This window comes from Rhagoletis zephyria, unplaced genomic scaffold, assembly GCF_001687245.7.
Source record: "Rhagoletis zephyria isolate East Lansing unplaced genomic scaffold, Rhagoletis_zephyria_1.1 Rzeph_scaffold_00505, whole genome shotgun sequence".
Classification (NCBI taxonomy): Eukaryota; Metazoa; Arthropoda; class Insecta; order Diptera; family Tephritidae; genus Rhagoletis; species Rhagoletis zephyria.
The window spans coordinates 61,239-84,311 of NW_016157589.1; the positions used below are offsets into that span (position 1 = coordinate 61,239).

Below are 23,073 nucleotides of genomic sequence, written 5' to 3' on the forward strand. Positions count from 1 at the left end.
AAAAAGAAGTCTGATGAGGAGATGTGGTGATCTCCGAAATAGTGCTATAACTTCTACCGCTTAGACTTTGTTGCTTTTTCAATTTTTCCTAATAAACAATCGTGGTACAAAGCTCAATAAAAATATTAAAAACAAATAAATAGTCAAAACTGCAAAAATTTGTGGTGCTATTATTTTGACCAGTACTTTATTCGTTTCCTTATAATATGATAAAATGTTAATAGTTTCCTTTGTCCGGATTTTGTTATGCGACTCCGTATTTGATCTCAGTTGAACTTTTATAAGTATGAGTTGTCAACTCAAACGAATATCTTTTGTTTTGTTGGTGTATTATAATAGCCAATTTCACTTCTTTGCCTTTCAAAAGGGAAAAACATATGTATATATAATTCAGACGGATAAATTAATAAGTTTTTTTTTTATTATTATAAGAAGTTCTTTTTGATGCACTACTAAAACAAATATATATAAGCTCTTTAATTTACAAAATAATTTATAAATGTATTAATTATTTAATTTTCAAGCAATTTAGCATTTCAATTCAATACCTCTCACGACGATAGTGCTATTGATATTATCGATGTTTTCAACTATCGTTTCGAAAACTATCGAGTGGCGGTACTATCGATAGTATCCCAGCTCTAACAGCCACCACAAGTGAACGATACTTATAACAGCTCATACTGATATTGACTTTGTCAAAACAGTATTCCGAATGCTCGTTCACGAAACTAGCAAACGCGGCATTTGAACGGTTGCCGAAAGCATGAGAGCTCATTGGGACGGTTGGCGAAGCAAAACGCTGCAGTTCATTTGTTGCAGAAGTCGTTTGAGTTGTTGCCATGTTGTTCATGACTTCCCAGCAAAAACACGATTACCACAGAAACGAAAGTGGAAACGAGCTAGGCAATGGGAATCGCTTACCCTTTCGCTTCAAGCAGGCCTTATTTTAACATGCAGCATTACCTTCAAACGAAGGGAGAACGCATGGATAAACAGAATCCAGAGAAGCGAACAAAGAATGCCTTACAGAGAAACTAATGTAGAAGCCTAGATAAGTACATACTTATTTATATTAAATTGAAATCAGAAAATGTCTTAAAAGATTAAAATTAATGAAATTTTTTATCAATCAGTTTTTGTACATACATATGTATGTATTTAGGTATTTAGATTTTACTTAAACATCGGTATGTACATTCATGCATATTTAATTAAACTAAAATTGTACTTCCTCACTCTTGCTGCAAATTGAACAAAGCAAAACATGATTTTTATGCGAGACAAATTTCCACTGAAAGTAACGGTAGAAAAATAATTTTTTGATATCTATTCAATTTTTCAGCTGACTACGATGCAGCATTCTAGTTCGCATTCCCCGAAATGAAGCAAAGAAGCGAAATAAAAAAAATATTGTAGGACATTCTACTTTGCATTCCCTGAAATGAAGCAAAGAAGCGAAACAAATAAAATATTGTAGGACATTCTACTTTGCATTTCCCGAAATGAAGCAAAGAAGCGAATTAAAAATGAAATATTGTAGGACACTATACTTTGCGTTACCGGTAATGCCTAAAAGAAGCGAACAAATTTGAAGGCATTATAACGCTACACTCTAAAAAGTGCATGTAAAACTACTACTGAAAAGTGTTTATTTTTCAACCAGAATCTGTTCAAGTATACGCACAAGATGTTCAAGATTTGATTTTGAGCATGAGTTGTTTAAAATATACACATGAAATGTTTAAAATNCCCTTGTGTGCGCTACGTGACAAATTTGATATGTAAAAGTAAACAGACATTGTTTAATTTTGCACACTCTAGGAGAGGAAACTGGTTACCTCTCTTTATATGCGTAAATTTAAACGAACATTTTTTAGAGGAAATTTTAAACATTTTATGTGTAAACTGTGAAAATGTGAACAATAAATGTTTAAAACTCAAAAAACAAATTTGAAATTTGTTCTACGCCACACATATGATGAGTAAAAGTAAGCTAGCAGTGTTTAAATTTGCATTCATTAAGAGAGGAAACTGGTTACCTATCTTAATATGCGCAAATTTAAACAAAAATTTTTTAGAGTGTATGCTTTCTAGAACACGTTACCACTAAAAGCGATTACCGATTTTTTGAAAGCCATTTGACTTGTTGCCTAAAGCACGACGAATGCTGTAAAGNGAAGCAAGACGCCGCAGTTCATTTGTGGCAGAAGTCGTTTGACTTGTTGCTGAAAGCCATTTGACTTGTTGCGGAAAGCATGACGAATGTTGTAAAGCAGACCTGGGCGGCACCTGCCCGGCGGGCATATTCGCGTATACATACACGCTCTGCTTTAGAAGGCAGCGAAAGCTTCATTCAACCGCACCGCTTGTTCGCACGCACACAGTGACATCAAGCTGTAAAGCAGACCTGGCCTAGTAAGAACCCTATCTGTTAACTAATGCGTTATATACGCCTAGTACTACAAACTTTTTGTGTGAGAAATTCAAAAACGTTCCATCATTTTACATAGGGCTCCTGGAGAAATCTAACGCATAATCGTTTCACGTGTGAGCAGTTTTTTCTTTCTTTTACATGGTATTCGCTATTATATTATCCTATATGTAGTTGTCTCTTTTCAATCAAATATTATTATGCGATTAATAACGTGTTATATAACGCAAAGAATGGCATATGGATATGGCTAATATGCTAATGTGTTGGATTTTATTGACAATTTTGTAAGTATGGCTGACTTCCAAAACGTCAATTGCTTTGCATACGTACAAACAAACTATAATGTCCCATAACGCCGAACTACAAAACGTTGACAATGTATGCTTTTCCAAAACGCATTCGAAAAGTTATCGAAACGCATCGGTAGAGCAATCAGCGCATCACAAAGTTGCTGCTTCGTTTGTTTTTGGTTACCATTGGTGTTTTAAAAATGGAAAATTCAGAAAAATTGTTCATTGCTAAATTGAATATTTAAAATATGCAATGTATAAGGTTGCAATGTGTCGCAACTCTGCATGTACAAACCGCAGTATAAAAGTTTCCAAACATTGTATTGATACGTTTTGGAAGTCAGCCTGTATTGGAGAATGCCTAGCATGCTCGCTGAAAATCAAAATTTTTTGATTTTTGGCGAGCATGCGCGCAAACCGCCCTACAAACGACGAGCATGTGCGCGGATATGCTCGTCGTGTGTAGCTACTGTTAGGCACGGTGCACATTAGTGCGATACGATATGCGATACCATATGGATGCGACATCGACATGCTGAGTACGTGGTTGGAAGCGATGAAAACTTTGCACACTTGCACGACAGCGACACCGATGCGATATAATATCGCATGCGTATCGCACGTGCGACACCGCTGCGATATAATATTGCATGCGTATCGCACCTGCGACACGGTTTTCTGAACCAAGTGAGATTAGCATTGCGCTGTATTTTTTGCAATAAGCATGCACAGGCGGAAGCATCTTCCTCAATTTTTTTTTGTCGAATTTATAAAAAAAAACATGTTTATGAAACTATACAGACAAAAAACCGACTGTACAATAGACATGACTAGTTTGGCATGGAGAAATATAGTATGAGGTCAAGGACACAGGTGAATGCACAAAAGAATATTTTTTGTGATGGTTAATTTGCCTTTGTTTTCACATCTTTAAAAAGAAATTTAAAGAATCCAATTTTTGATTTTGAATAGCAAACAAGATTTGATGTATGTTTAAATGTTAATGATTAACTATTTTGTTTCAAATACGTAAATAATAAGTAATCAGGGTAATTAGAAACAGTTAAGAAATAATCATCTCATTTACCAATAAAAGAAGATATCAGATATAATAACAAATACTTAAAAATGACTTATGTATGTAGGTAATTATTTTTGATTATTCGTTATATTTTTATATGTTTTTTTTCTTGAGTGTTATTTTATTATATTTAAGGAGTTTTTAAATTAGAGAGAAAGTACAAATTTGTGTGCTCTACTACACAATGCTACAAAAAATAATGAAGTAAAAATACCTGGTAAGTCATGTTATTTTTCAGGTAGATTTTGCCGAGAGAAGTAAGAATCGAGATACGAATTTTTGTCAAACACCCACACAATCTTGATTTACTGTTAAAAACCCGGTTTTACGCACTTATAAGCTTGTAACTCAGTTGACTATAACCCGAGTTTAGACCTTTCGAATGATATATGTATATAAACTTTTAGAAACACAGATCTCGTGTGTATTTTCAGTGTAAANAGACCTTTCGAATGATATATGTATATGAACTTTAGAAAACTTAAGAGATCTGTATGTATTTTTTGTATTAATTTTTTCGTCTTTTTTCAAATTTGGCAAAGTTTTCACGCACTATTTTGTAAAGCAACTATACTACTCCTGAATTGATGCAATAATAACATTTGATATATAGTGATTTTTACTTTAAAAATCGGGGGAAATCCGACTAAGTTATTCAACCTTTCATGAGAAAAATAATATTTTTGGCTATATAACCCAAAAATTTTTGCTTTACTTTTTTTTTAATTCAGCTTTCACCGATTTCTCCTTGTAGAGAACGCAATATTCTGAAATAATTTGTCATGAAAATTTGAATATCTCATTTAAATTTTAGCCGACTTTGTAAAAATAAACATCAGTTTTACTCGATATTAAACATACTTTTCTCTTAAATTTTTTAAAAGTTTGTAGATATAATCATAGACCCATCATTCGAAAGGTCTAAACTCGGGTGAGAAGCAACTCATTTACAAGCTTATAAGGACTCAAATGTTTGTGTAGCTAACACAAAATGGTATCGCGTGTCGCATCGCATGTCGCATCGCTCTAATGTGCACTGCGCGCATTTCATATCGCATCGCGTATCGTATCGCATATCGCATCGCATATCGTATCGCACTAATGTGCACCGTTCCCAAGGTCTTGCTGGGGGCGGCGCCTGCCCGGCGGGCATATTCGCGTATACATACACGCTCTGCTTTAGAAGGCAGCGAAAACTTCATTCAACCGCACGACTTGTTCGCATGCAGACAGTGACATCAATTGCACGCACACTACAAAAATTATCTGTCGAAGCTGCCCACATCTGCTTTAAGGCCTGTATGCAGCTCTCAAGAAAAGCAAAAACTCCATATAAAATTACGTACAAGAAATGGCTAAGAAATTTTCTTGAGTCAAATTTCCTTAAGGTAGTACGCAGTTCTTAAGAAATTTAGTACGCTTTCTACTACGGTTTTGTAAAGTTTTTTTGTGAAAAAAGAGCACAAGACAACCCAGGTTTGCAACAGAAATATATGCCCGTTCCATTGTTTCTTGAGGAAAGAGTGAGGCAACAGGCTGTGGGGTATCAAAAATGTCAAAATTCCTTGTACACACACGCGAAATAATGGCAATTTTTTCTTTGCCGTTTTCTTGAGAGCTGCAAACATGGCTTTAAAGGGTAATTTATCGTCTCGTATGTATGTATGTATTTATAGCGCGTCTACCATTCAATTCCCAGTAGAAATCTTAAGCATACAACATCGCTGTTGCTGGCATGAGCTTGCTGCTGTGTATACATGCCAGTATAAATGAACCATCATTTCCATTTAACACCCCAGTAGAAATTTTATGTATACGACATCGCTGTTGCTGGCATGTGCTTGCTGCTGTGTATACATGCCAGTATAAATGAACCTTCATTTCCATCTAACACGCGTGGTTTCTCAGAGCGTATGCGTACCTTAATCATACGCTTGTACTACTGCTGTATGCATATGGCTGTATTAATGTTTCAAACATGCAAAAACGCATTACTGGAACATTATTAAAGCATTCTTACAAGATCCCCATATGTAAATGCTACTTTTCTGATACATTTTAATATACGGGGACATACAAACAAGTAGCATTTACATATGCAAATGCATATCTTGTAAAAGCCCGTTTGTGCTGAAAATAGTATCGCACAACACGTCCGTTCACTAAAATTTTTGTATAAGACTGAAAATATTACAAAAATTCCACTTCAAATTTATCAAGAAATGTACTTAAAATAACGACAACGTGCAATTCGATAGAATTTGAATTTATTAGTGGAAATTCATGACTACGCATGAGTTGTTCACACTAATTCACTCATATAGCAAGCATTCTTCAAGAATGCATACAACCGATTTCTACTGGGACGCGTGGTTTCTCAGAGCGTATGCGTACCTTAATCATACATTTGTACTACTATTGTATGCGTATGGCTGTATTAATGTTTCAAACATACAAAAATGCATTAATGGAACAGTATTAAAGCATTCTTACAAAATCCCCATATGTAAATGCTACTTTTCTGATACATTTCAATATACGGGGACATACAAACAAGTAGCACTTACATATGCAAATGCATATCTTGTAAAAGCCCGTTTGTGCTGATAATAGTATCGCACAACACGTCCGTTCACTAAAATTTTTGTACAAGACTGAAAATATTACAAAAATTCCACTTCAAATTTATCAAGAAATGTACTTAAAACAACGACAACGTACATTCGCTTGCAATTCGCTAGAATTTGAATTTATTCGTGGAAATTCATGACTACGCATGAATTGTTCACACTAATTCACTCATATAGCAAGCATCCATCAAGAATGCATACAACCGATTTCTACTGAGTTGCTTTCACAATATAACCAATAAACAACCTTCGGTGAATTTGGCGACTGCCTACCTCGGGGATGAATATGCTAGGGATGAAATTATTGGTACACACGCCTTCCAAGCACGCAGGGTTGCTTTTAAGAAACAAAATAAAATTAACTCCAAATAGTTTCAAAAAGTATAGTGTAAAACGAAATTTACTGAATAATTCCACATAAAATGGTATACATAAATGACGCATTTTCTAAACGATTTAAATTAAACGCATTTGCGAATTGATAGAAAAGTACTACGGATTGTAAATTTTTGTTAACTATGAGGTGAATGAAAATTTTCAACCCGGCCTGATGGTTTGATTTTATTACTAAGGCGTCTAATAAATGCATGGCTTTTAGTTCTAGAAGAATAAATGTCAGTAAAGACAAGTATTTTTTGTATAATTTCTGATTTTAATTGTTCAACTTCTTTTGAACCAGAGCAACTGTCAAAAATTTCCAACAGTAAAAAGTTACGAATTGGCACAGCAGAAATGTAAAATTTTCTCGCCATAATAAAAAGTTTTTTCAACATGGAACTTTTCTACTAATTGACATGAAATTACTATCTCAACGCTCGGAGCGCTGCCACTGAGGGCCTTTGCCAACTGATTAAAAAGAGAAAATTTGGAAAGACCAAACAAAAATTTTGAGATTTCTCGTTGTGAATACGAATGCCATAGTTTTTACCTAGCTCGTGGGACTACGCAAAATTTTGACAGCTTGTAAATATGTATACACATAAAGTTGTTGGCGGTAATAAGGAGTCAAAATTAAAATGGAGAAAAGAACAAAAAGCGTAGGTTAGTTGTCAGTTATAAAATAAATCCAATTTATTTGCGAATATTTGTTTATTCTTTTTATTGAAAGGCAACCACTCGGAAAAGCTTGTGTTAATTATATTGATAACAGAACCTGGCAGCTCGCACGTTGTCTAAATTCTCAAGTAACATAAAGTCCACAAAAGAATAAGTACGCCATGTATATATATTTTAACAATACACAAAAATAGAGCTTTCGCACGAGCGTTTGTTTGGTTTTTCAACACCATTTATAATTTTCTTTTAATAAAATCACGATTTGACAAATACTTAAATTTATTTATCTAATAATAATACAGCACACAACCCTGAAATCTAAGAAAAAGTCTGAGGAAGGCTATTTGCACACAACCCCGTGCCTTCCTCAGGAGTGAATATAACTACAACAACAACGACTACTACAACAACAACCCAAAAGGGTTGGTTACTGTCTATACTGTGGTTGCTTTACTCTCTGCTGGCGCCAAGAGCATGTTGGCAGCAGTGTTGCCGTTTGAGTCCTTTGGTGGCTAGATTTAGCTACCACATATTTTTTTTGGCCACATAAATTTAAAATTGCCCCTAGCCCTTTTTTTAGCCCTTCGGATGATTTATTCATACTTGGCATGAAAAAGTAGTATATGCTTAATTTGATCTCATTTTGATTTATTTATGTAAGAGATGAATTTTTATACATACATACTGTAAAAGTGTTAGGGCTGTTAACTTATCTATTAACGATTTAAATATAGTTTAAAATAGATAAGTTTACGGCCCTTAATATGCTTAATTTGTTAAATGGCCCATCAAGTCGATTGACCGTGTATGTTCTTGTGGTGTGATTGTACCAGCTGCTGGTGCGACTTCAAAAACTATTTGAAAATTTTATGTGGTGAAATTAGCTAAATTTTCTAAGTAAAAAGTATTTTGGCGGAAATTTCTTGCACTATATGAGTCAAAGCCGTGTTTGTGGAAGATTAACTTCACGATACTGCAGTTGTGAATTAAAAAAACAAAAAAAAATGTTTAAATGTTTAACAAAATGATAGAAAAATTATGAAATTTCGGCTCTAATCATTTCGAGCTTTCCTCGACCTCATTTGTAAACAAATAAATATTGTACCAGCATGCTGGTAAGTTATATGCTTCGAGCCTGATAGTACAATCACTTGATGGAGCCAGCAAGCTGGTGTCGTATATTTCCCCTTTTATACAAAAAGGTTCTTGGTTGGATAAAATATTAGCTTTTTTCCAGAGTTCATTGTTTTTATATACCATTACTTATTGAAAAAGTTTGCGTGTATTATATATATATATATATATATATATATAGAGTATATATATAGATATTTACCGGTGATCGTGGCTTGCTGCGGTATTAATCACAGTATAAATACTCTATATCTATATATATCAGGGTGCTGTGCAGCAAAATAATGTGGTGAAAAATTTTAACATCGGATAAATGGCGAGAGAAATATTGTTATGCGCTTTATAAGTAAACATGGGCGTCATAAAATGTTTTATACTTCAATACAACTAATTAGCGCTATTTTTGCAATTCGAAGTGATCTTAAAAATATTTGTAGTGAAATATGTACTTTATGAGTTAAATGGAAACTATCTTATATGTAAAAATATATCCCGACTTACTTCAAATAAATTATGTAAAATATTTTATATATGGATCTAATTTTAATAATAATAATATTTAGTACTTTCATCTACATTGCTTTTATTGTAAGTTTTCACGAGTAGTTGCAGTTTTCTGCAATTGTCTCTGGCCGACTATACATGCTAAAGCTAAATAATTTCACAATTTCTACCCTATTAAACGTTTATATTTTAATAAAATGTGATCAATTACTTAAGAATATATAATTTTCGATCAAACTATAACACTGAATGCTTGAGAAACAATTATTTTAATCAAATGATCAATAGTGAACTCACTCGGAGCGAATTTTGGAACACTGAGCGAATTATGCATATTAACATTAAATTATTTATAACTTTCTACCCTATTAAACGTTTATATTTTAATAAAATGTGATCAATTACTTAAGAATATATAATTCCTATCAAACTATAGTACTGAATGCTTGAGAGACAATTATTTAAATCAAATGATCAATAGTGAACGCACTCGGGGCGAATTTTGGAACACGGAGCGAATTATGCATATTAACACTAAATAATTTCTAACTTTATACCGTATTATACGTTTATATTTCAATTTAATATGATTAATTACTTATTAATATATAAACTCCGATCAAACTTCACTACTGAATGCTTTACAAACAATATTTGAATCAAAAGATCAACAGTGAACGCACTCGGAGCGAATTTGGAACACGATATAAAATATGCATGTTAAGACTAAATAGTTTCTCATAAGCTTATGTTTTAATATAATATAATTATCTACTAAAGAATATATTAACTCCGATCAAACTATAGTATTAATTATTTGACAAACTATTTAAATCAAATGATCAACAGTGAGCGCACTCGGAGCGAATTTTGGAACACTTCATAAAATATTTACAGAGGAAGTACATTATTTGGTAGAGATCAAAATGTATTTAACAAAGTGTGATTGAATTTGACATTGCTCTCAGAAGAACCATCCTATAAAGTCAAATTGAAAAAAATTTTTACGAATTTTGAATCGTTTGTTTATATTTTTTTACATAATAGTATCTTAAAAGAGAGCCGCACTGAGTTGTCAATAACACCTTGGGCCGTATGCATAAAAACTAAGCAATTACTTTTTCTCAGATTTTCATACCTTTCACTTAAATTTATTTGAAAAAATTGAGTGAAAGGTCTGAAATTTTAAGAAAAAGCATTGTTGTTTAATACACCCATGATACAAATATTTAAAATAAAAACCGCACAATTCGTCGGCCATCATTTACTTTTTGTAGTTTGTCTATTTTATAAAATTGAAATTTTGAGAGCAACTCAAATGCCAATTAAAGGTAAAACAAAAAACAAATAGATGAAAATATTGAAATTTTCATTTATTTGAGACTGATAATGAGAATGTATTTGTGAGATTGGAAATTTGAAAACATTTTTGTAATGTTAGCAAACTTTAAAAATGTTCAGGCTGCCTTTCAACGGTTTTACCTTCAGATTTTTGTACCATGAATACACCTTGCTCAAGATATCACGAACAAGTTTTCCTTTATTTATTTTTACTTAAAATCCTTAAATATGTATCTTGATTTTTTTCTGTAGAATACGTAATAATTTTTTTTTTAACGATTTTAAAAAAAGGAAGACAGTCGGATCTACGTAACCAGAACGACCTGAATGCGCATTGAAGTCGGTTGTATTTTTTGCTTAAAATTATTTGTTATTATTGAGATACAGTTTCGCTACTATTTAGAGATTTCTCGACATACTTTTTCATATTACTGTTATTTATTATTTTTCTTATTAGTCATTTATATGTTTAGGACTTACTGTGGGTACTTTAAGATTCATTTTGTAAATATGTATGTACATATAAAAAACAATTGCGATATTTTATTTTAAATTATGAGTTTTATTCGTGTAATTTTTTATGTTTAATAGTTTTGAGAACATTTTTTGGTTCTGTTGATTCTTTTATTGCATGCCTTAAACTTTTTTACTTTAAGTTATAATGTTGAAGATATGCCTTCTGCCTTTGTCAAGCACTTTAGCTAGGTGCGAGAAATTTAGCATATGCGCGTAAGAGCATAGAGTAGGTATACGGCTGTGCTGCCGCGATTCTCCAACATCTTGTCAAAGGAGAAAACATATTGGTGGCGGAATCCATCGTAGTCCAATTTTTCTTAAAATCTACGAAAAAGCGATCACTGAATCTGAACTGCTATGAATATGTGTATTCAAAGCAAGCGCTGCGTTCGTAGCTATTCGACCTTAATAGCATTTTCGTAGATTTCACGAAAAATCGGACTACGATGGATTCTATGATAGCCTTGATTAGTTCGTGCGATTATGACTTATGGATCGATTATGGATGGGAACGGAACCTCAGTTGGGTTGCCGATGGACAGCGCCACTGAAATGAAAATGTTTTTTATTATGAATAGCAATAATTAAGTTTCATAAAGTTCAAGGTGGTACAATTTAAAAAAAAGTTGAAAAAAGAAATAAAGTATCTCAATCAAAAATTCCCGGCAGCCACAAAAACGCACTTGCCAATATAGCAACTTAGTTGCCAGCTTTCAGTTGCTAGTTGCCATCGGTAATACCATTTCAGCCACTGGCCAACCAACTGAAGTTCGGTTGTCCTCCGTAGTCGACCCATAAAATCGGAATCGAATATGCATGCACGTTCTGCTGAACGATAAATATTTTGTAAATGTGTGCTCTGTCCGCTAACGAATTCCAGCCATGTGTGAAATATCGTATGTGAAGCCTCCGTCTGACTTAACGATTGTCAAAGGCATGCCAGAAGATGTTTCATCATATGTTTTCGGCCATCGTCTTCTTCGAGTATGTTCATCGATACCAAAAACTTTACAACCTATATGTGGCAGCAGCCCTTAGTGTTTTTGCCAATGACATGGTACGACTGCACTGTTAATAACCAAATTAAGCCGCAGTTGCATTCACACGTGATATAATAGCTAGTGTCGGCAAGCTGTGGGAATGCCCAGGAGATGGCGTTTGTTCAGCTATCGAAATCATTACACCGACGGCGGTGGGCAGTTCTGCTGGAACATATTTACCACAGCAGTGGTTGCGGCGTTTTGTTCTACAACAATAGCCTGCAATGATGACATGTCATATAATGTCGACGAACAACGATATAAAATTTAAAATGACTAACCTTATTCCCGTCCGATTTCTGAGACCACCCTTGATCACGACCTGAACGCATTTACCAAGAGGAAAACCCGCAGGGATTGCAGTAGTTTTTGCAATCACCGTTGATGATGCTGTGCTTGTAATTAATAGTCTGAAAATACAAAAAATTGCATTAATGAAATCTTATACACATCAAATAAATAAATTTCAATAATTTGTTTACCATTTCACAAACCGAATTACCAAGAAATAGAAACTCACCGCGATGCGATACAGAAATAAAAACCAACAGGGCTGCATTTTCTTGGTAAACAACAGAAGCGTTCAGAGCAAACTGATCCGCCAAATTATTTTGTGAAAAATAATAGTTGAAAAGATTTTTACACATGATTATCACATTAACTCATAAGTGCAAATTATTGTGATTATTTTTAGTTGCATATAATTGTATTACCTTAGATTTTTTTAAATGTTTTCTAATATTCATTCTTTTGGGACGCAAAAGAAACCATGCGCTCAATTTCTTGTGGGGAAATTTGGTCCCCATAAAGGACTTTCACCACGAAACAGCTACAAAAACAAAAACCTTTTCTACTGGTATACTGTGGTATTAATAGCGGTCGAGGATTTTCTAGCCCAAACCAGCATCCCCGCCATCAGAAAGGTATGGAGCAAATGTTAAACTTTTATCATAACAATATACGTGAGCACATATGTACATAATCGCCAGCAAATGTAACACATGTACAAAGGGATGCATGCATGCACACTGTGAGATTTTGACAAGAGCGACTTAAGGGACTTTAGAATGGGTTGAGAGGTCATAAACTTCTAAAAAGAAAAAAAGGGTGTATAAGGCCTCGTGGGAAGGGGCATTTTAAACCACGCGTATGAATCGTTAGTTGGTGAGGTGTTTAAAGGTTATTTTGAAAGAGACATAAATCGAGATAAGTCGTTTCATCAAACATTCACAGATGTATGTATGTATGTGTCCGTGTAGGTAGATCGTAGCGGCGAACTTACCCAGTAGAACTTGGGAGCATCGTACGATTGCTCGGTGAGTACTCCCCTGGGAGTATACGAATACTCCCCATTGCTCCCTATGCTTCTGTGTATAAGCATGTAATTTTGTATACTCCCTTTAACATTGGATGTCCTAGGAGGGGGAGTAATCCCTTTTACCTCCTAAACAAGCAATCGGGGAGCACACACAGAATTATCATCCCACAAACCTCCTAATGGAGCAATACAGGAGGACTCCCTTAGTTACCTCCCAGAAACCACCCAAAAAGACAACAAGAGAGTGCACATAGAAAACATCCCACATTCCTCCCTAACGAGTAGTAAGGGAGTACTCCCATAAGAGTCATCCCGGAAGGCTCCTGTACGAGTAATAAAAGAACGTCTCTATACTCCCGAATTCCTCCTCATGGAGTAATGGAAGACTACTCCCACATTGCTCCATAACGAGCATTTTACATAAGCTAAAAAGATTTTGCTTTTTACGCAATTCATTTATTTAATTTTTTAATCATATACATATATACATACTTATGCACATAAATACAAGATTTAAGCTGATTATTACAAAAACAGAAAAAAACATAAATAATTATTATTACAATATTAACTAAAATTAGAAAACGGATATCGAACAGTAATGACAAACTCAAACATTATACATACATACATATATACTTTTATACAATCCACAAGATAAGTGTGGCGAGGATGATTTCCTGGAAAAGTTATTTAACTTGTATTCACCCGGGAGTGGCCCAAACTATTCACGCCTTGAAAAATTTCCGGCTGTACCCAGTAAGTTTTCTGGGCGGGGCAAGATTGCAACGCTAGAACGTAGACGCCTTAATTGCTGGCCCCGTAATCTGAAATATATTTTGAGTTAACTAATACAATCATTTATAAGTTTAAACAAATGCTATCATACATACCAGCGGCTCTAAAGATTTGCTCTCCAATTAATTTCATTGTTTCCTGATTTAAATTTTTCAATAAGAAATACATATGTATATAAGTATGAATGTACACATCAGTTATCTGTTTTGCTTTCTTCATACATTTTCCAAAAACACAAAATTATGTTGAAGAAGGTGCGTATCTCCTATCAATTAAAAAGAATACTCCTGGATTGCTCGCTTAGGAGACATCGATTTTTGCTCCTAAGCGAGTAATAACGGAGTACAAAACCAACAAATCTCGCTTATACCTCCGAAATCATGTATCCCGGAGGATACTTTTATTGTTCAAGTTCTAGTGGGTATGTACACGTGTATATATGTATGTGCATTTGTATATAGTCAAGATGAGGCAAACCAAGTAGCATAGAGGTGAAATTCGGTTGCTGGTATTACTGGCGGGTAGCGGAGCTAGCGTGAGGTTTCCGCGGCCAAAGGCCCACTGGCGATAGAACGTGAGGATACAGCACACTTATCGACGTAACGCCATAGGCGTACGTGTACATATATGAGGTATATAAGGGTGGAAGTTGAACCAGAACAAAAACTTAGTGCGCAAAGGACAGATATATATCCGCGCTGAGCGACAGGCTCAGAGCGCATCGAAACCGCGATGGAAGGCAGTTGGGAGAAGATAGGCGAAATCAACGAGAACCGACTCGCTAGGAAAGACAATTCAACGAGTTACTCACCTGGTGGTGGTGCCAGCTGAACCAATTGGGCCTGGTGTGATTGGAGCTCCACGTGGCTGGGGCAAACCGAAGGTCTACCTGGACCTTATGGTGGGCGACCAGGTGCATCGACGGGCGACGAAGGCAGCAAAGGGGACCATATTCCGATACATTTTGTTTATATACCGTTTTCAACCTTTCCGCACTGTTATAATTTCTTTTGTGGTTTTATTTTTATTTTTAGTTATCTTTATCTTTTTAAACTTGAGGAATTAGTGTTATTTGGTTTTTTGTGAGAACTTTGAACTTGATTGAATTTAAACACTTCCAATGTAAACCTTTTTTTATCTATATTTTTTTTTTTTTGTTCGCAAGAATTGATATCGGTAGGCTACTCTTAAATCTCTCTTTCTAAGACACTCGTTTAATAGTATAACTTAACATAACACTAATAACTTAATATCATATTAATACTTTTGAATTCAGATCACTTTCTTTAGTTAAGTAAAGACTTTTTTTTTTACACTTCTACACACGCGTAGTATTTAGCCGTAGCGAAGTTAAATCGGAACTAATTCGCGGTCGATCCATTGAGATCAAGTGGAAGTAGCGAGTGTCCGTCACTTCCACTCTAAGTATGTATATATGTATGTACGCCCATTGTTGTAAATCCAGAGTTTTCGTCGCCAGTGCTGGTACCAACATCGGTGGAATGGAAAGGTGAGTGAAAGCAAATATACATATGCATATATAACATACATTAGTACGTGCAAGAGCAGGATAGCTCTCTAGGTCCATATTTATATCGGGTTTTGTTTTGCTAAGCAGGTTTTCGGTTTAAAAACATCGCTAGGGTGAAGTATAACGCAGATGTATCTTGTGTGGTATGAGATATCGTATTAGGGTGAACTGTTACACACAAACAGAATATACATATATGTATATATATATATATATACAGTAGTAGTATTAATAATAGTGATAAGGATAGTAACACTACGTAGGGGCAAGTAGACTTGTTTTGGATATTGAACTAATGGATTCTGTTGTAGGTTAAGTACTCGAATAAAGTAAACCTCTTTGATCATTTAATAAAGGAATAAGGAGGAAAACAATAGGCTATGTTTCTAGTATTTATTTATTTATTTGTCGGGTGAGATATGTCAGATAGCAATATGAGGCAGTAGTTGTTCTTGCGGTTGGTGTGGGTGTTGCCCTCGGGCAACGGAGCTAGGGAGGTGTTCATTACCGCGACTAGTACAAATCGATGACGACGCTGACGTGACTATTTGACTGGCGGACCAAGTCAGGATAGGGGACTCCACTCTCGCGCACGGAGCCACAGTGGGGTCCAAGGCTGTTCTGGTTATATAAACTGATCGGACTGTTTTCTACCGCTTATCATTCTATCTCTTCTTCTCTTCATGTCCATGGTTTTCAGGCATGGAAGTTTTGTTGATGGCTGTAACCACACCATAGGCCGACGAGCTCAAGTCGGGCTACCAGCATGCCTGCCCCGCCGCGACTTCCATCTCGAACAAGCATACATAACACACTATCAAGCTACTGTAAAGAAGAATGTCCAGGCTCGCCAAATTTTTGCGAAATTTGTTTGATTTGTGGGTGATCGTGCATAAACTGAAGTATACCAGTTGACGTAATTTTATTACGATTTTGAGGAACGCAGGAATCACTCCATAGTGTTAATTTGATTAGCTCGGGGTGATCACTAACCACTTAATTCAGTATTTTTATTAATCCACTGGCGATATCGTTTCCACTTCTTCTACTTAAGGGCTCATTCCACAAAGCACGGTATGTAATCTTTTCCAGACCGGGTATAATCAGGATACCAGTAAAATTATAGACGCTAAGCTTTCTTTTATAATAGAAGCTGGATGAGAACATCTTTGGAAGTGTAAATACGTTTTCCAAGTCATATATTAAAACAGCAGCATTTGTATCGATACTCAGGAAGTCAGCGTCCCGTTCGGCAGTAGTTAATCTTTTTTCTACCAAGTGTTTTTCATGCAACTGTACTTCAGCTTCAGAATAATTGGCCGCATTGACCATATACAGTTGACATTTATCGCAAATATCTTTTCTTGGTATATAAAAAGAGAGATTGAAGCATTGGGTTATTAACGGCGGCTTTGTAAAGATCATAAATTTTTTGTACACTTAGATGCGCTTCTAAATAATTTCTTGAAGTCGAAGCTCTACAATAATGTGATTCAATTGTTGGAAAACTTGAAATGTGATTCTTTACGTACATGATTTGATTTTCATCTGTGGGTTGTCTTCCACGCTTATCAATTTTAGATCCAGCCTCGACAGTATTAACTGCATTGTATTTTGCAAAAAAGTAATAGATGGTTCTTTCGGAGATTGCTAAAGTGCTCAAAAAGTATTTTTGCAGACTTGAAAAGATGCGCTTAGATGCGCTTCTAAATAATTTCTTGAAGTCGAAGCTCTACAATAATGTGATTCAATTGTTGGAAAACTTGAAATGTGATTCTTTACGTACATGATTTGATTTTCATCTGTGGGTTGTCTTCCACGCTTATCAATTTTAGATCCAGCCTCGACAGTATTAACTGCATTGTATTTTGCAAAAAAGTAATAGATGGTTCTTTCGGAGATTGCTAAAGTGCTCAAAAAGTATTTTTGCAGACTTGAAAAGATGCGCTTGTATGCGCTTCTAAATAATTTCTTGAAGTCGAAGCTCTACAGTAATGTGATTCAATTGTTGGAAAACTTGAAATGTGATTCTTTACGTCCGTGATTTGATTTTCATCTGTGGGTTGTCTTCCACGCTTATCAATTTTAGATCCGGCCTCGACAGTATTAACTGCATTGTAGTTTGCAAAAAAGTAATAGATGGTTCTTTCGGAGATTGCTAAAGTGCTCAAAAAGTATTTTTACAGACTTGAAAAGATGCGCTTCTAAATAATTTCTTGGAGTCGAAGCTCTACAATAATGTGATTCAATTGTTGGAAAACTTGAAATGTGATTCTTTACGTCCGTGATTTGATTTTCATCTGGGGGTTGTCTTCCACGCTTATCAATTTTAGATCCGGCCTCGACAGTATTAACTGCATTGTATTTTGCAAAAAAGTACTAGATGGTTCTCTCGGAGATTGCTAAAGTGCTCAAAAAGTATTTTTACAGACTTGAAAAGTTTTGTTGACTACGCTGAAGAAGTAGTGAAAGGATGCCTGCCTTTTACGATTGTCCTTTACTTCCGAAGTTCTTCTGCGTTTGACAGTTTCCCTTTTCACAAAATTTCCGTAGAATATTTTTTTTTCACCCGAAGTTAGAGTCCAAAAATGTGAGTGGATGGTTCGCCTTTGCTCTTCAAAAATATTTACAGTGCAGGTGTAGAAACAAGAACTGCTGCAGGTCGACCCCATTGTTCTACCTGGTGTTTTATTGCCCCTTTTGTTCGAAAAGGGCAGACCACGTTCACGAAGACTTTTTCTTACATTCTGCTTCCACAATTCAGGCACCCGTTTTCGTTTTCTCGCAACAGGAGACTCAGAGCACGCTGAAGGAATAATTTGCATATTAAAGCTCGATACAAAGTATAATTACTTAAAATAGAGAGTAATTTGTAGGTAGCATATGTATACTTACATGAGCTGTTGTAATTCGGCGGTAGCTGCAAGAATTCACCAGTATTGGAAGTAATTGGCGGAACAATTTTGTAGGCGGATTCATAGAACGTTTTTAGTGTCGATTTAGATTTTGGGTCATAATTGGGATCATTTACTTCGTCGTCTGGTGAAAAATTGCTGTAACTTTCATATTCCAGTATTTCATGACGCATTCTATAACAAAAGTAAAGTCATTAAATATTTTCCAATATTACAGTTACGAGTTTTCTATAACACTTACGAATAAATTTCCTCCGATACACTCGGCGCAGGAGAACCGTCCGAACGCGACGACATCAGGACTGATACTGAAATTACTACGATCAATGCATTTCACCATTACAGGCTAACCTAATATTCGCGGCTTGCGTTTTGGTACGTACGCCGTCGAATTTGTTTTTTTGCGTCACCCGAAATTGGCTTGCGTGCGTTTGCATTTGATTTCATTGAGCGAAACGTCAAATCAAAATGTCACGCAGAACAAAAATTGGAAATTGAGTTAGCTTCATACGCACGCCGTTCAATTTCGGTTGGTCCCATACAAGTTGTATGTGCATGAGAAATTTTTGACAGTAAATTGGCGGCGTGCGTGAATATTAGGTTAGCCTGTAACACATACGAAAAAATTCTACCAAGCGACAATAAAATTTTGTCGTATGTGTCAAGCAATTTTGCACATACGACATTATTTTAATTACAAGAAAAAATTGTTAATTTCTATGGGAGAATAGTCGTATGTGGAAAACCGTCTACACATACAACAAAAAACGAAAAACTCGCTACTGACCCTGGATATACGACAAAATACTACTGACTATCTTGGAGAATAAGCGAGATATCGACAAACTGATAACACCAATCCAAAGATCTTATTTTAAAAAATATAACTGCATCTATAACTCAAAATCGTCAAAATGGCGCTTACGACAATATTTTACCCAGACGACGATATATGTATTTATATATAATCGTATNAGCAAAGAACGAGTCAAGGCGATCAAACACTCTTACTTATCATTTGAGGCTTAATAATGATAGATTAAGAGTTTGCAAGAACATGTTTTTGAATACCTTGAGTTTAAAAGAGTGGACAGTTCGTTCCTGGACTATTCTTCCAGCGGGTAAACGTCCCTTCCCTGTAACAAAAGACCCAAATTTATCCCTAAAAAGAACTTTTGTTAAACAGTTTTTAGATTCTCTTCCAAAGCTTCCTTCCCACTACTGCAGAGCTTCTTCAAATAAATTATACCTTGAGCCCGTTTTTAATACTCAGAGTCAGTTATATAATACGTATAAAATTGAAGCTGAACAACTGTTGCAACCTGTCGCTTCCAGAAAAGTGTTTGATAGTGTATTTTTCAAAGAAAATTTGGGAATATTTAATCCAAAAAAGGACGAGTGTAATATACTCAAGTAGCACACTGGTGCATAAATTGGTGTAGATTTACGAATTTCGGTATAAATCTGATTAATTGCACCAATATTCACAAATTTACACCAAGTTATACACCAGTGTGCTACTTGAGNTTATATATAATCGTATAGAGACAATTTACTTTCAAATTAAGGTTCTGGATCTGAAACTTTGCACAAACATTTCAGATTTAAGAATCATTCGATGTACATATCTGCACGGAATGATTTTTAAAAATTTACATTAAGCAATTTTAAAATGTAAAACTGAATCTCACACACGCATTCTCATTTTAACCAATTTTGAACAATTCCATTTCTTTATTTTCAGTTTTGTATGGTTTTAAAGTGCTGGAAAACTTAAAAAAAAATCCTTGCGGGCGAACTGAGGGAACAGTAAAGTATTTTAAACTCTCGATAAATATGCGTTTCAGAGAATCTGCTTATTTCAGTTTTCTCTTGCCGGTTACAGAAGGGCGAGGACTCTCCCCAGACTAATAAATTAAGATTAGTGCCACAAGAGATTATTTTGCGAGATTAAGCCGATTGGGTATTTGAACCTCAGCCTGGTGTTATTGAGCAAAACCCGTTGAAGGATCGACCAATTTCGCGTCCAAAAAATAAGCACTGTACGATAACACAGGCCTACAAAATTCAAAAAAAGTTCAGACCCTGGGACTAGAGTATATTATTCGAGAGGTGCGCAGATCCTGAATCTGGCATCCGATTTTCTCCATTGGCTCAGGTTTTTGAGATAATCGTGTCCAAAGGCGCAAAAAACACGATTTTTTGCTAAATTCGCTGTGTAGTTTCATCACGAATAATTTCTTTTTGAAGGTTAAGTTTTTCCCCTTGACAATACTTTTTAATTCAACTAAATATCTTTTAAACCTGAGATATAGTGCTTCAAAGTTTATGAGTTTTGCGATATTTCGTCTATACATAAATCCTTGAAAAGTACAATTTGAAAATAAAAAGATTTGTTGTATACTTTTAGGCTTCTATAATTATATTATGAATGCATGTATGCGATCGTGTTAAACTGCATATGCACATATGTATGTTCAAAATAAAATAAAATAGATCAAGAAAATAAACATTACGCAATAAAATAAAAAAAATGTAATAATATATATAATAATAAAATAAAACTAAACAAAGGAAAATAACATTAAATAAATTGAAATGAAATAAAATAAAATTATGAATTTTTTTGATAGTTTCAGTTGTAGGTATTCTGTGCTTAGGGGTTTAAGGATTTTATTTTAGTTAGTTTAATTTTATTTAATTTTTAAGATAACTTGATTTAATTTAATTTCATTTAATTTAATTTTTTATTCGATTTTTGGAGAGTTGTGTAGAGAATGAAGCTGCAAGATTTTACCCGATGCTTTTTTTGTTCCGTACGTGTTGCTGTTACTCACTTTTTACTCTCACTTCAGAGAGTGATTTTGCTGTTTGACCTTTTTCCAGGATTTTGCACGAAAAGTATTGGATCAAAGCTATTATATCATCCATTGTTTTATACACACATATATGCATGTATGTTCATCAGTTATGAACGGTCCCAGTTAAAATGATTTCAGTATTTTTTTTTTATTTTAGCCTTGCTTTTTTTATCAAAACAGACTACTAACAGGCCTATTCTGCTTGTTACCGAACATTTTGACACCGGCAACTTTTGTTACCAAATAATAACACCAGTTCTTGTAACCGCAATTCTAAGCACCTTGGTAACAGCTTAATCTATTCAGCAATTCAGCTATGAAGTTTTGTATAAATTCTGGTGTTGCATACTTCACGGGACAATATTTTGTTATCTGCTTATGAGATGGTAACAAAATTTACCAATGCGCAGAATGCGAAAGGGGTTTAAAAATTACCAGGAGCTTTATTTACCGGTAACAACTCACAAGTATTCTTAAGGCCAAAATACAATAGCGCAGTGGCAGTGACAGTTTTTAAAATCAGCTGTTGGCTGCATTTTATTTATGTCAAATTCTGCATGCGAAGTTTGCTGCGATGAAGGCAGTTGCAGTGGATTTAGAATTTGGGCTAAACTAAGCAGTACTGCCAGCTGCCACTGCTGTATTGTGAGTCACTTCAGCAACGAACACAATATAACCAGTAAACAACCTTCGGTGAATTTGGCGACTGCCTTCCTCGGGGATGAATATGCTAGGGATGAAATTATTGGTACACACGCCTTCCAAGCACGCAGGGTTGCTTTTAAGAAACAAAAAATAATTAACTCCAAATTGTTTCAAAAAGTATAGTGTAAAACGAAATTTATTGAATAATTCCACATAAAATGGTATACATAAATGACTCATTTCATAACGATTTAAATAAAATATATTTCATAACCTTTTTTGTGCAAACGGCATTTGCGAATTGATAGAAAAGTACTACAGATTGTAAATTTTTTTTAACTATGAGGTGAATGACCTGACGGCCTGACGGTTTTGAAGAATTTGTTTGTTCTAATTTTATTACTAAGGCGTCTAATAAATGCATGGCTTTTAGTTCTTGAAGAATAAATGTCAGTAAAGACAAGTCTTTTTTGTACAATTTCTGATTTTAATTGCTAACTTCTTTTGCACCAGAGCAACTGTCAAAAATTTCCAGCAGTAAAAAGTTACGAATAGGCACAACAGAAATGTAAAATTTTCTCGCCATAATAAAAAGTGTTTTCAACATGGAGCTTTTCTACTAATTCAAATGAAATTACTATCTCAACGCTCGGAGCGCTGCCACTGAGGGCCTTTGCCAACTGATAAAAAAGAGAAAATTTGGAAAGACCAAACAAAAATTTTGAGATTTCTCGTTGTGAATACGAATGCCATAGTTTTTACCTAGCTCGTGGGACTACGCAAAATTTTGACAGCTTGTAAATATGTATACACATAAAGTTGTTGGCGGTAATAAAGAGTCAAAATCAAAATGGAGAAAAGAACAAAAAGCGTAAGTTAGTTGTCAGTTATAAAATAAATCGAATTTATTTACGAATATTTTTTATTCTATTTATTGAAAGGCAACCACGCGGAAAAGCTTGTGTTAATTATATTG

At 34.8% G+C, this 23,073-nt stretch overlaps 1 protein-coding gene and 1 long non-coding RNA gene across 2 annotated transcripts in view; one reads left to right on the plus strand and one right to left on the minus strand.

The window, feature by feature from the left end:
- LOC108360028 (uncharacterized) overlaps positions 1-23,073 on the plus strand; it is a 165,562-nt gene that overhangs the window by 21,682 nt on the left and 120,807 nt on the right. The window lies entirely within an intron of this gene.
- LOC108360031 (uncharacterized) lies at positions 11,072-12,320 on the minus strand. The gene is made up of 3 exons (XR_001847035.1): positions 12,311-12,320; positions 11,673-12,248; positions 11,072-11,536 (listed from the first exon to the last, which is right to left on the minus strand). It is a non-coding gene; the product is annotated as an uncharacterized LOC108360031 (long non-coding RNA).